Source organism: Pinus tabuliformis, chromosome 6 (assembly GCF_031772625.1).
Source record: "Pinus tabuliformis cultivar Carrire ecotype Pingquan chromosome 6, CPIR1, whole genome shotgun sequence".
NCBI lineage: Eukaryota > Viridiplantae > Streptophyta > Pinopsida > Pinales > Pinaceae > Pinus > Pinus tabuliformis.
This window is the reverse complement of record NC_142292.1, coordinates 807,925,380-807,937,087: the sequence shown is the minus strand read 5'-3', so window position 1 is coordinate 807,937,087 and position 11,708 is coordinate 807,925,380.

Genomic DNA, 11,708 nt, shown 5'->3' with positions numbered 1-11,708 from the left:
TCCCCTAGAGAGATCAGCGCAGGTGGCCCTTTATCAAGCTGCATTGCAATGCAGGAATTGCACTGTCTGGGTGCACTACAGTGCAGTTTCCCTTTGTTTCACCTATGCTAAGCGAGATTCATCGAATTTTTGAAATGAATCCATTGGATTCCTCATCCAATGGATGCTTCTGGAAGTTTCCAGATGGATTGAGCTCGCTTTTGGATGAGGAAGAGGATGAATGAACCTTAATCCATTATCCCTTCCTCCATGGAACCACTTCCCAATTTTGGCAAATCATTCATGAGGGACATTAATGGCTTAACCTCCTCCACTCAACTATAAATTGACGAAGCATTCAAAGGCCGGTCTAGGTTGGAATTTCTTGAGCTAAGGAAATGTTTTTTGAATGAGATTAGTAAGAGTATTGTAATGATGTTGAATTGTTTCTTCATGAGGAGAGAAAGGTTTGAAGCTGGAAGGATGACACTGAATCGAGCATGCATCTACATGGGTTGTAATATTTCCTTCTATTAATAAAGAATTCTAAGATTTTTCCATTCATGTGTTTATATGATGTATATCATATTCTTGATTCTATGATATGTTTAGTTAACAGATCGTCATTATTGTATGCTTTGATGGGTTTCTATCTTAGCTTGTGTGCAGGTACTTTCCAAGCGAGTTAAGTATGGAAAGGAGTGGAGAAATTGGTCAAAGGAGAGAGGGATCAAGCGAAAGTTACAGGTTGGTACCTTTTTTCTTCTTTCTCTTATCTATTAACTATAGAAAAAGCAACGAATTACTTTGTCTGTTGTTTCTAGACTAGCTACTAGGTCTAGAGGGTTAGGCGTTTGAAGAAACACTAAATTTGCCCCAAACAGTACTTGAATACTCTTTCATTGTGCATTCTAGTAAATTGTTCATGCATCCTTTCAGCTATGAATTGGGCATAATTGTACAAAGTAGCAAGAGGCTTTCCTGCGATGAAAATGGACACGAAGGCCAGGATGATCTCATCAACAAATTCATCAGTGGTACAGCCCAGAATACATGATATCATGGTTATAATTTGCTTGCCCTTTTTAGAGAAAATGGCAGAAACATATGGAGGGGCATCTTTAGGAATGTGCTTCTCTTCTACAATGAAATTTTGGAATATTTGGGCTAGTTTTGATGGACTCAATTTGGTGTACTCGTCTAACAAATCTCCAATTAAGAGTGGGGTTAGGTTTGGACCTGGTTGGACTTGTAACATCTCATTGATTGATTCAACTGTGATAGTAAACAATACTTTCTGGTCAGGGGACATTATAGCTCTCTGGCTTGGAATGTAACAAGCATGGCACATATGGACAATCTCAGGAAAAATATGTACTTGTGGAAACTGGTATTTGGGCAGATTAGAGTCCCAAAGGCCAATGTCATCAGAATGGTTCAAATTTATGTCCTTAACCAAAGAATGAATTTTGAGTAAGACTTGATAGGCACTTGTGTCTCTGATTTGAAAATCCATGTACGCCAAGGGAAGGTGGTCAAGGTCCAAATGGGGAGTTGTGATAGGTCTGACATCCATGGTGACAGTGGCAGCCATAATTCAGTTCTTGTGGATTTGAATTAGGAAATATTGGTTTATTCAAAGGTTTTGAAAGAAACTCGAAAGCTTTCAGAAGGGTTTGGGCACACAATTTAACTTTTAAAGTAATTTCAATTAATTTTACTTAATTAAAAACACTTTACAGACTAAACGTTTTCAAATTGAAAGGTTTGTCTAGTAATTTGTCTTCAAATACCTGGAATTGGGTGAATTAGCTTCAAATTTGGTGTTCTCGACAACTGTAGAAGTTTGAATGGCTCTAGTACGGACTGAGAGGTTAATTGGGGTCTCTGCAGCTTCTTCAGGAGTGGAATTTGAGGTCAATTGGTGAATTCAGCGTTTGCAGGTGTCGTAATGGTTTACAGAGGTTCACAAAGAAAATGAGTGAAAAAAGACGAAACAAGGCTTCTCGGCCTTTTTATTGAGCAACGGCCATTCTCAAAAGAATAGTGGGAGGTTTTTCAGGTTGAGCGAGGAGGAGGTTTCCCACGCCATTACACCACTTTCATGGAGGAGGTGGTATTTTGGAGGGGTCACCCGATCTATGCCAGCGCTTGACACGTAGCAGATGGGGGGTCGGGGAAAACCACTTTATTTTGCAGGTAAAGGTCAGCCATCGGGTGAACCCTAAATGGTTGTGGACCTTCGGATGTGGGCGCTAATGATCGGATGGCAGTCGGGCAAGGGATGTGCACAAATGATATGAGCATAGTTTTTGGGGGGCCCAGGGTTTTAATCCTCGGCGGTTTGGGATTATTTAGGATTTAATCATGGGATTAAATGATTGGGTGGGGTTTAATGACGGGATTATCAGTTTTGTCGAGGATATGGAGTAAAGTATAGTTTATAGCTAAACTAAGGGTTGGGGTATTATTTACGGGATTTAATTATATACGGGAAAAGTTATATTGGGAACTATAATATTATGTTAAAAATTAATATGAAATGAAATGAGCGGAGTGAACATACCACTAAGCATAATGTAACATTTGTGCATTTTATTCACATACACTTTATACTTAGGATAAAATATTTTTGTGGGTATTTTGAATGAAATGGAATTCAACATGGGGTTGTTTACTTTTCATAGGCAAATGAAGTTTAACCTTAGGAAAATGGTTTTTATTAGGGTAATGGAGGGAAATGAATTTTATGATGGGAATTCTAACACTTGATGTCCATAAGTCATTAAGCCGAGGGTCTGGTCCCACCAAAAGTCAGAGAAATGCTCTGAGCCTTTATGACTTGAAGGATTTTTAGTACTAGAACTTACTTGTGGATGGGGAAATTAGTAAGTAAAGGGATGAAATGAATGAGGGGGAGTTAATTAAATGAACTTGTAAACCATTGTTTTTGCTTTCTTAACTTCTCATGCACATTGAAACATATAAATAAGCATGATAAATGTGCTTTTATCCAATCAACTTTATACTTCAACAACCTTTCTTCTACTTACCCATTACATACCCTATCATTTTTTCTTCATTTATTTGGGTTCATTTATGCTAGCAGACCCTTATCATTCATTTTTCTTTTGAAAAGTAAACTATCTAATTCTAACCTTATATCATTCAAGGGCTCAGATTAAACTAAGGAGCTCCTTTTATTTTCTCTACCTATCTAATGATCTGCCAAGATTAAGTTGTTTGGTCAGATTTTATTCCCTAACTATAAACATAAAATTTAAAGCAAGAAATAGTCAAAATTAAGCAATTTGACTACCATGGGTTGTGGCATGCATGGAAATCTACACACAACCATTATCTAAGACAGTAAAGCAGTAAAATAGTACTAGCATTTAGACTTGCACACTTTCATGATCTGTTTTTGTTTTTGGGGTTCATATTTTTTTATTTTTTTATCTTTTAACAATCTAAATTTTGAAACGGGAACTATAAACTCAAAATGGGAACTCTGGCCAAAAAATGCCAAAAAATCATCAAAAACAATGCTAAAAACGAAAAGTGTGTATACTGGAATGATGGTTTTTTTTAGGGACAATTTTGAACATGTTTTAAAAATGGCAGTGAAAATGAAATTTTCGTGCAAAATACAGCTTGAAAATGAAAAAGTTATGATACTAGAATGATGATTTTTTTTTAGGGTCAATTTTTTTAGGGTAACTCCCCCCACCCACAATCGGTTGGCCACCCGCTCCCTCTCCCACTCCCCACCGTACCCGCCCTCTCCCCACACTCCCCTACCCTACCCATCCCCTTCCCCCTTCTCACCCCTCCTTCCCTTCCCCCCCCACACGCCCCCTCCCCCTCACGCCCCCCACACCCTACCCGACTACCCTCTCATGCCGCTCCCCCACCCCTCTCCACTCTCCCTCAACCCACCCCCTCACGCCCCCCACACCCTACTCGGCCCTCACCCTACCCGACCACCCCCTCACACCCTCCCCACCTTGCATAAAATAGGAGAAGGAAAAAGGAACTTTAATGTTGTATTTTAGTAGCTCCCCAACTTCAATGCACCTTCATGATGATGAGGGTTAACAATTGGTTATTTTCTTGGCACCCACACTCGTATGGTGATGAGATATGGCCAATGGGTTGTGCAATTACTTCCCTTATATTAAATATGATTTCCAAGTTAGAGACTTATTCTTGGAGGATAAGGGCATTGCCAAGCAATAACTCAAACTAAAGAAACAAGCCTATAAAAAGGAAGGAAAACCCTAATCTTCAATTGAGTGTTGCACTTGATCATGAGACTATTTTTGTAAAGAAAATAGAGCATTGTTTGTGTTAATGGTTTCCACTACAAATCTATGTAATGGTCACTTGTATAATTGATTTTGTTGTTTTAATTTATCCTATGCATAATGTACTTATAATTATGCAATATTCAACTTTATGTTTCATATACTTCGAATGTGATTATAAATAGGTTTTGGAATGGACGCTAATTCTGTTTTTTCAATATTAACATATGATAAATTTGAGACATCTATATCTACACTCTTTAAAGTGATCCTCATTTATATGGATTACATTTTTTTTATGAGCTCAACATGTCACTTATCAAATATAACTTGAGGGAGAATAGCATTCCATTCCACAATCACTCTAGCTAAACCCAATTAATAAATAGATTACACACCAATAAACATCAACCAACTCTCACTTTCCTCAGCAATGATGTAAAAATATATATAACCTATTAAATGTGTTTACTGACTGTCACTTTCCTCGGCAATGATGTAAAAATATATATAAACTATTAAACGTGGACCATTAAAGTGACCTTACGTATGTAAACATGCAACTAAAAACATAATAGATATATATTTCTTTAAATTTTAATTTTAAGATTTAAAGGAGGGAACCAAATATAATTATTTAAGGTTATTTATTTTTAATGTTTGATGTGAAGGATGTGAAAATCATAGATTCAATACATATTTACTCTATTTCTCCTAAATTTCATCCTATCATTTTACAAAATTTCTTAAAAACATTTAAATTATAGCTTTGAAACCATATCCTAAGTATCCTCTTGCCATATATCAATCACTCTAAATAATGATTGTATATATGCATGTCGAAATTATATATTGACACGCATTATAACAAAGTGATTTCATAAATTTTCCATATCTTCACTATTGTTTTTCCATTTTCCAAATGACGAGTGTTGTTTTAGTCAAAATTCTAAACTTGTAACTTTGAGAAATGGGACCTATGGTAAGGCATGAATCGGTTGAGATTTAAATCCTCAAATCTTATCAAAAATGTACGAGGCAATTTTAGAGTTAGGTGGTTGCTTCTTTTATATAAATTTCAAGGGCACGATAAGCAAGTAATTAAAACTTTGGCAAATCTTTTGATTGCTCGAAGGCTTGAATTGGTGACCTCCAACTATAGTTATTCGAAGTTTTCAAAGGTATCTCATATTAAAACTAAAAAAAGAAGTGTTGAAAAACGAACATTGCTCAATTACAGAGATAAGGAACAATTGCAAAAATAAAAATGTTAGCATGTGAAGGATGTGAAAATAATAGATTCAATTCAAAAGATTATCGTACATATTTCTGATAAATAAATTTTAAGTATTGACATATTTTGGATAAATAAATTTTAAATTACTAACAGAATTAGACGCAAAAAGATTACTAACAGAAGATGCTGGAATTTGTGACACACGAAGTTGGTCATCCAAGTACTTCCGCTCTTGTCACTTTTGACAGGAATGAATGGTATTCAGAGCCTCAACTCTACACTCGTGATGATCTGAGTGGATTCTGGAAAAAAAAATGCCTGCCTCGTCAATTACATATCTTTCCGTTTTTATGATGAGAAAGATACAACGGCCCAATCACAGGTATCATCAGGCACAGAAATTGTTAGTGTGGAGAATGATTCATCAAAAGTCTTGGAAAATACTCCGCCCTTAGTTGATGGCCGATTCTGAGAATGGGCCAGCCACCCCGGGCTGGGCCGCCCACCCCGCGCCACCCCGCCACCCCGTCCGGGGTGGCTGGCCGATTCTGAGAATCGGCCATCAACTAAGGGTAGAGTATTTTCCAAGACGCCGCCCACTCCGTGCCACCCCGTCGGCTCGCCCGGGGTGGCTGGCCGATTCTCAGAATTGGCCATCAACTAAGGGTGGAGTATTTTCCAAGACTTTTGATGAATCATTCTCCCAGATAGTGGATTGTCCGTCCGGGTGGGACACTGAACAATTAGTGAGAGAGGATTTTCTTGCGGAGACAGGAATTCTTGTAATAAAATCTGTATGGCCTAGAGGTCCTGCTCATAATATGCATTTAGAGCCAAGGTATCTACTTGTTCGTGTTAATGGTGAACTTGTGACACAATTCTTGAAGTTGGAGACGGTTCTGGATGATTATGTTGGAAAGACTCTCGATTTAGAGGTTGAAAGGTGCGGTGATCCTATAAAAGTGATACATATCCATTTCGTCCTCCACTTCCAGCAAATGGTGGCGAATCAACTCCAACATGTTCATGTTCAGGCTCAGGCTCTGCCTTACTCTGCTGTAATCTCCATCACAGTTTTCGTTTCAATTAGATTGTGAAGAATTGGAGGAATATATATAACATTCTTTTTCCCATCTATTATTTGTGGTCCATCAATTTCACCTTACACGTTCATGTTTTGAATAATAAACAAATTCGACTTTGAACTTGCCATCGCCGCCGTCATCCTCACAATGCCATCGGTCTTCATTGACTGATTCTTGGAATGGTTTGACAATAATTTTAACCGTTGTAAACAAGCATGCTACATCACAAATGTGCATAGGAAAATAGAATATTTATAGATCAAATTGCTCTAAATGTTTTGTGCTTTTCTCTTTTTGTGGATTTACATTTTTGATAAGCTTTGAGGATTTAAATCTCAACCGGTTCATGCCTTACCATAGGTCCCATTTCTCAAAGTTACAGATTTAGAATTTTGACTAAAACAATACTCGTCATTTGGAAAATGGAAAAACAATAGTGAAGATATGGCAAATTTATGAAATCACTTTGTTATAATGCGTGTCAATATATAATTTCGACATGCATATATACGATCATTATTTAGAGTGTTTGATATATGACAAGAGGATACTTAGGATATGGTTTCAAAGCTATAATTTAAATGTTTTTAAGAAATTTGGTAAAGTGATAGGATGAAATTTAGGAGAAATAGAGTAACTATGTATTGAATTTATGATTTTCACATCCTTCACATCAAACATTAAAAATAAATAACCTTAAATAATTATATTTGGTTCCCTCCTTTAAATCTTAAAATTAAAATTTAAAGAAATATGTATCTATTATGTTTTTAGTTGCATGTTTACATACGTAAGGTCACTTTAATGGTCCACGTTTAATAGTTTATATATATTTTTACATCATTGCCGAGGAAAGTGACAGTCAGTAAACACATTTAATAGGCTATATATATTTTTACATCATTGCTGAGGAAAGTGAGATTTGGTTGATGTTTATTGGTGTGTAATCTATTTATTAATTGGGTTTAGCTAGAGTGATTGTGGAATGGAATGCTATTCTCCCTCAAGTTATATTTGATAAGTGACATGTTGAGCTCATAAAAAAAAATTTAATCCATATAAATGAGGATCACTTTAAAGAGTGTAGATATAGATGTCTCAAATTTATCATATGTTAATATTGAAAAAACAGAATTAGCGTCCATTCCAAAACCTATTTATAATCACATTCGAAGTATATGAAACATAAAGTTGAATATTGCATAATTTTAAGTACATTATGCATAGGATAAATTAAAAAAACAAAATCAATTATACAAGTGACCATTACATAGATTTGTAGTGGAAACCATTAACACAAACAATGCTCTATTTTCTTTACAAAAATAATCTCATGATCAAGTGCACCACTCAATTGAAGATTAGGGTTTTCCTTCCTTTTTATAGGCTTGTTTCTTTAGTTTGAGTTATTTCTTGGCAATGCCCTCATCCTCCAAGAGTAAGTCTCTAACTTGGAAATCATATTTAATATAAGGGAATTAATTGCACAACCCATTGGCCATATCTCATCACCATACGAGTGTGGGTGCCAAGAAAATAACCAATTGTTAACCCTCATCACCATGAAGGTGCATTGAAGTTGGGGAGCTACTAAAATACAACATTAAAGTGCCTTTTTCCTTCTCCTATTTTATGCAAGGTGGGGAGGGCGTGAGGGGGTGCGTGGGGAGGGCATGAGGGGGTGGGCTAGTAGGACGGGTAGGGTGAGGGCTGGGTAGGGCGAGGGATGCATGAGCAGGTGGGCGGGTAGGGCAGATAGGGTGAGGGTCGGGTACGGTGGGAGGGGTGTGAGGGGGTAGGTGGGGTGGGGTTGGGGGAGGGTACAGAGGGCTGGGAGAGGGGCGTGAGGGGGAGGGGGTGTGTGGGGTGAGGTATGGGGGGGGGGGGGGGTGAAGGGGGGTGGTGAAAGGGGGGAGGGAGTGGGTAGGGTAGGGGTGTGTGGGGAGGGGGCAGAGAGGGTGGTGAGTGGGAGGAGAGGTGAGGGAGCGGGTCGCTGGCCGATTGCGGGTGGGGGAACGTGGAGTGGGCGCATGGGGTGAGGGGTGAAGGGAGTGGAAGGGAGGGGGGTGAGAGGGGGGAAGGGGTGGCTAGGGTAGGGGAGTGTGGGGAGGGTGCGGGTGGCCGTCCGATTGCAGGTGGGGGGAGGAGGGAGGAGGCGGGTGGGGTGAGGGGAGTGGGGGGCGTGAGGGGGTAGGGAAGGGGAGAGGGAGGGAAGGGGCTGGTTGGGGGAGGGGTCAAGGTGCGGGCACTGTGTGAGGGAGGGGTGGCGGGTAGGCCCAGAGGGGGTTGTTATGCGTTCAATGTTTGTAATATGTGGTTTTCACATTAATTTTTAAGTTAATCATTATTTTTTGAAAAAAAAGTGATTATTATTATTTTTTTGACGTGAAATTAATAAAGAAAACGATTATTTAACTATGTTTAGTTAAAATTTTCGTATAAAAATTGTGATTTTCGCATGTCAATTGTAGCAAAAAATTATCAAAACGTGTATTTTTTAGTTATATTTATGTTAAAAATGGCTATTTTTATGTCCATTGTTTAAAAATATTGTTTTTTAGAAAAAATTATTCCTTGTGGATTGAAAAATTAGTTAACGATGTATAAATATGTAGAATATCGAAAATTCAAAATATCGACCTTCTTCTTTATATATGCAAAACAATAAAAACCTCACTACAAAAAAAATAAAATTAAAATAAAAACAAGAAAATATGAAGAAAAAGAACACTTCAAAAATTATTAAATTTACAAAATAATTATTTACATTTCATACATTAGAAAACAAAAAAATAAAAAATAAAAAACCTTTTAAAAAAAGGGCCTGGCATAGAATTACCACGTTTTTAAATCAGCATAAAAAACACTACCATTCTAAAATGCAATGTACATAAAAAAATTTATAGTGCCAAAAACTATGCTCTAAAAAACACATGTGTGTTCTGCATCACCCCTTTTCAAAATCGGGTCACTTTTTTGCTATCTCTACAAAACAGGTAACAGTATGAGTTCCCGTTTCAAAGTTTACATTGTTTTTTCTTATTCTTTTTGTCCTTTGATATTTCTTTTAGGACATACCCTCTTTACATTTTTTTTTTAATTTTTATATGGAAAGCATTTGCAGAAAGCAAAGGTATGTACAATATTACAAGGCTTAACTTTAGCCAATTCAAAATTATGAATCCTATCACTATAGGAATCTAACACAACACTGGGGTGTTATCTTGCACAGCCATCTCCAACCCCACCAGACATGTAGTTGGGTCTCCTTACTTGCCCAACTGGTGGAAATGAAACCTGTACAGCACATTGTAACATTAGTAACAGTAGTAGTAGCAGTAGAAGTAGCAGCAATAGCAATAGTACAAGTGCGTCAAATGGTCCGTGTATAGATGATTTGTGGACCATGTATTTTGACAGATCAAAGACATAGGATGGCTTTGGAGCCGGGTGTGTCTTGGTTGACCCAAAACATAGGAAACATTTGATCTTGATCTGCTTGGAGTTTGAGTGCACAAACAACTTTATTGAATATGAAGCACTCATGTTGGGCTTGCAAGAGGCCATCAACCTCAACGTTTTTGCACTCAAAGTGGTAGGTGATTCAGAAATCGTGGTACGGCAGGTACATAACACCATACGTTGCTTATCACCTCATCTCAAAAGTTACTAACAAGAGGTATGGTGACTAATATCTAACTTCCGAGCATTCAATATCATTGTGGTGCTAAGAACGCATAATGAAGTTTCCAATGCTTTAGCAAACGCAGCTTGTAGGATGTCACCACTGAGGGATAGATTTACTGTTGAAATTTTTTACAAGCCTTCTATCCTTGATAACATAACTAATATACGTGTTTTTGATGATGCTCAACAGATACTGCACTTCATGGCCAATTTTGATGTCTTCAAAGATGCAGCGATTGATAAGATGAGCACGAGCAGTCTTTGCAAGTTGGGGTTGATGACAAGAAAGGAAACCTCATCCCCAAGAGTGTGGTATATCTAGAAAATATCTATGACTTGCAGAACCAATTTCAGGGGCCAAGGAATAGCAAAACCCACATCTCCACCATGATGCACGAACAGGTAAACTTGGGAACAGAACAAGATTTGAATTTTGTCAATATCGGTACACGTTTCACACAGTAGGAGCGGCAAGCCTTTGTCCGCTTCTTGAAATAGTACCGAGATGTGTTCGCATGGACATATGATGATCTAAAAATGTACAACACGCAAATAATCCAACATGTGATTCCAATCAAAGAAGGGGTCAAGTCATCCAGCAAAATCTTAGGAGAGTACATCTATCACTTGAACCCCTCATACAGAAAGAGTTGACCAAGTTGTTGATCTGCTTGTGAATTGATTTCTAAAACTTGAGTCATGCCTCAGATAAAGACAATTACCTCATGTTGCCTATGGAGAATATTCTGTAGATAGTATCTGGGGCAGAGGTGTTTTCCTTACTTGACGAGTTCTCAGGATATAACCAAGTTCTGGTAGCGGAACCTGATCGACTCAGAACTACCTTCCATACCAAGTGGGGTACGTTCGCATACAGACGAATTCCATTTGGGCTCGTGAATGCAGGCACAACCTTTCAGCATGCCATGGAAATCACCTTCTATGGACTCATCAGACATAGCGTAGTGGTGTACCTTGGTGACATGATTGTCTTTTCAAGAAAATGGGCATACCACATACGCAATATGAAGAATATATTCAAGCGACGTCAGAAATACGGTATTTCCTTGAATCCCAAAAAGAGAGTATTTGCAGTGTCTGAGGGGAATCTCCTTAGGCACATCATTTCCAGAAGTGGGATCAAGGTTGATATGGACCGAGTCCGTACCATTACACATATCCCTCACCCAGCCAACAAGAAAGTTTTGGGATGGGGACCCTGGGGTTAAATTTTGTATTTCCTTTTTGTAAAAATGTAAAGTCTCTGAGATTTTTGGAAGCAGAGCGTGAAGATAGTAAGAGTCAAAGGGGATTTAGTCCCTTAGGTTGTTAGGTGTTAAGAAGGTTTTAAGACCCACCCATGGTCCACGTGCCATGGTATTGTAAAAGAAAAGGTTATAAATAGAAGAGTCA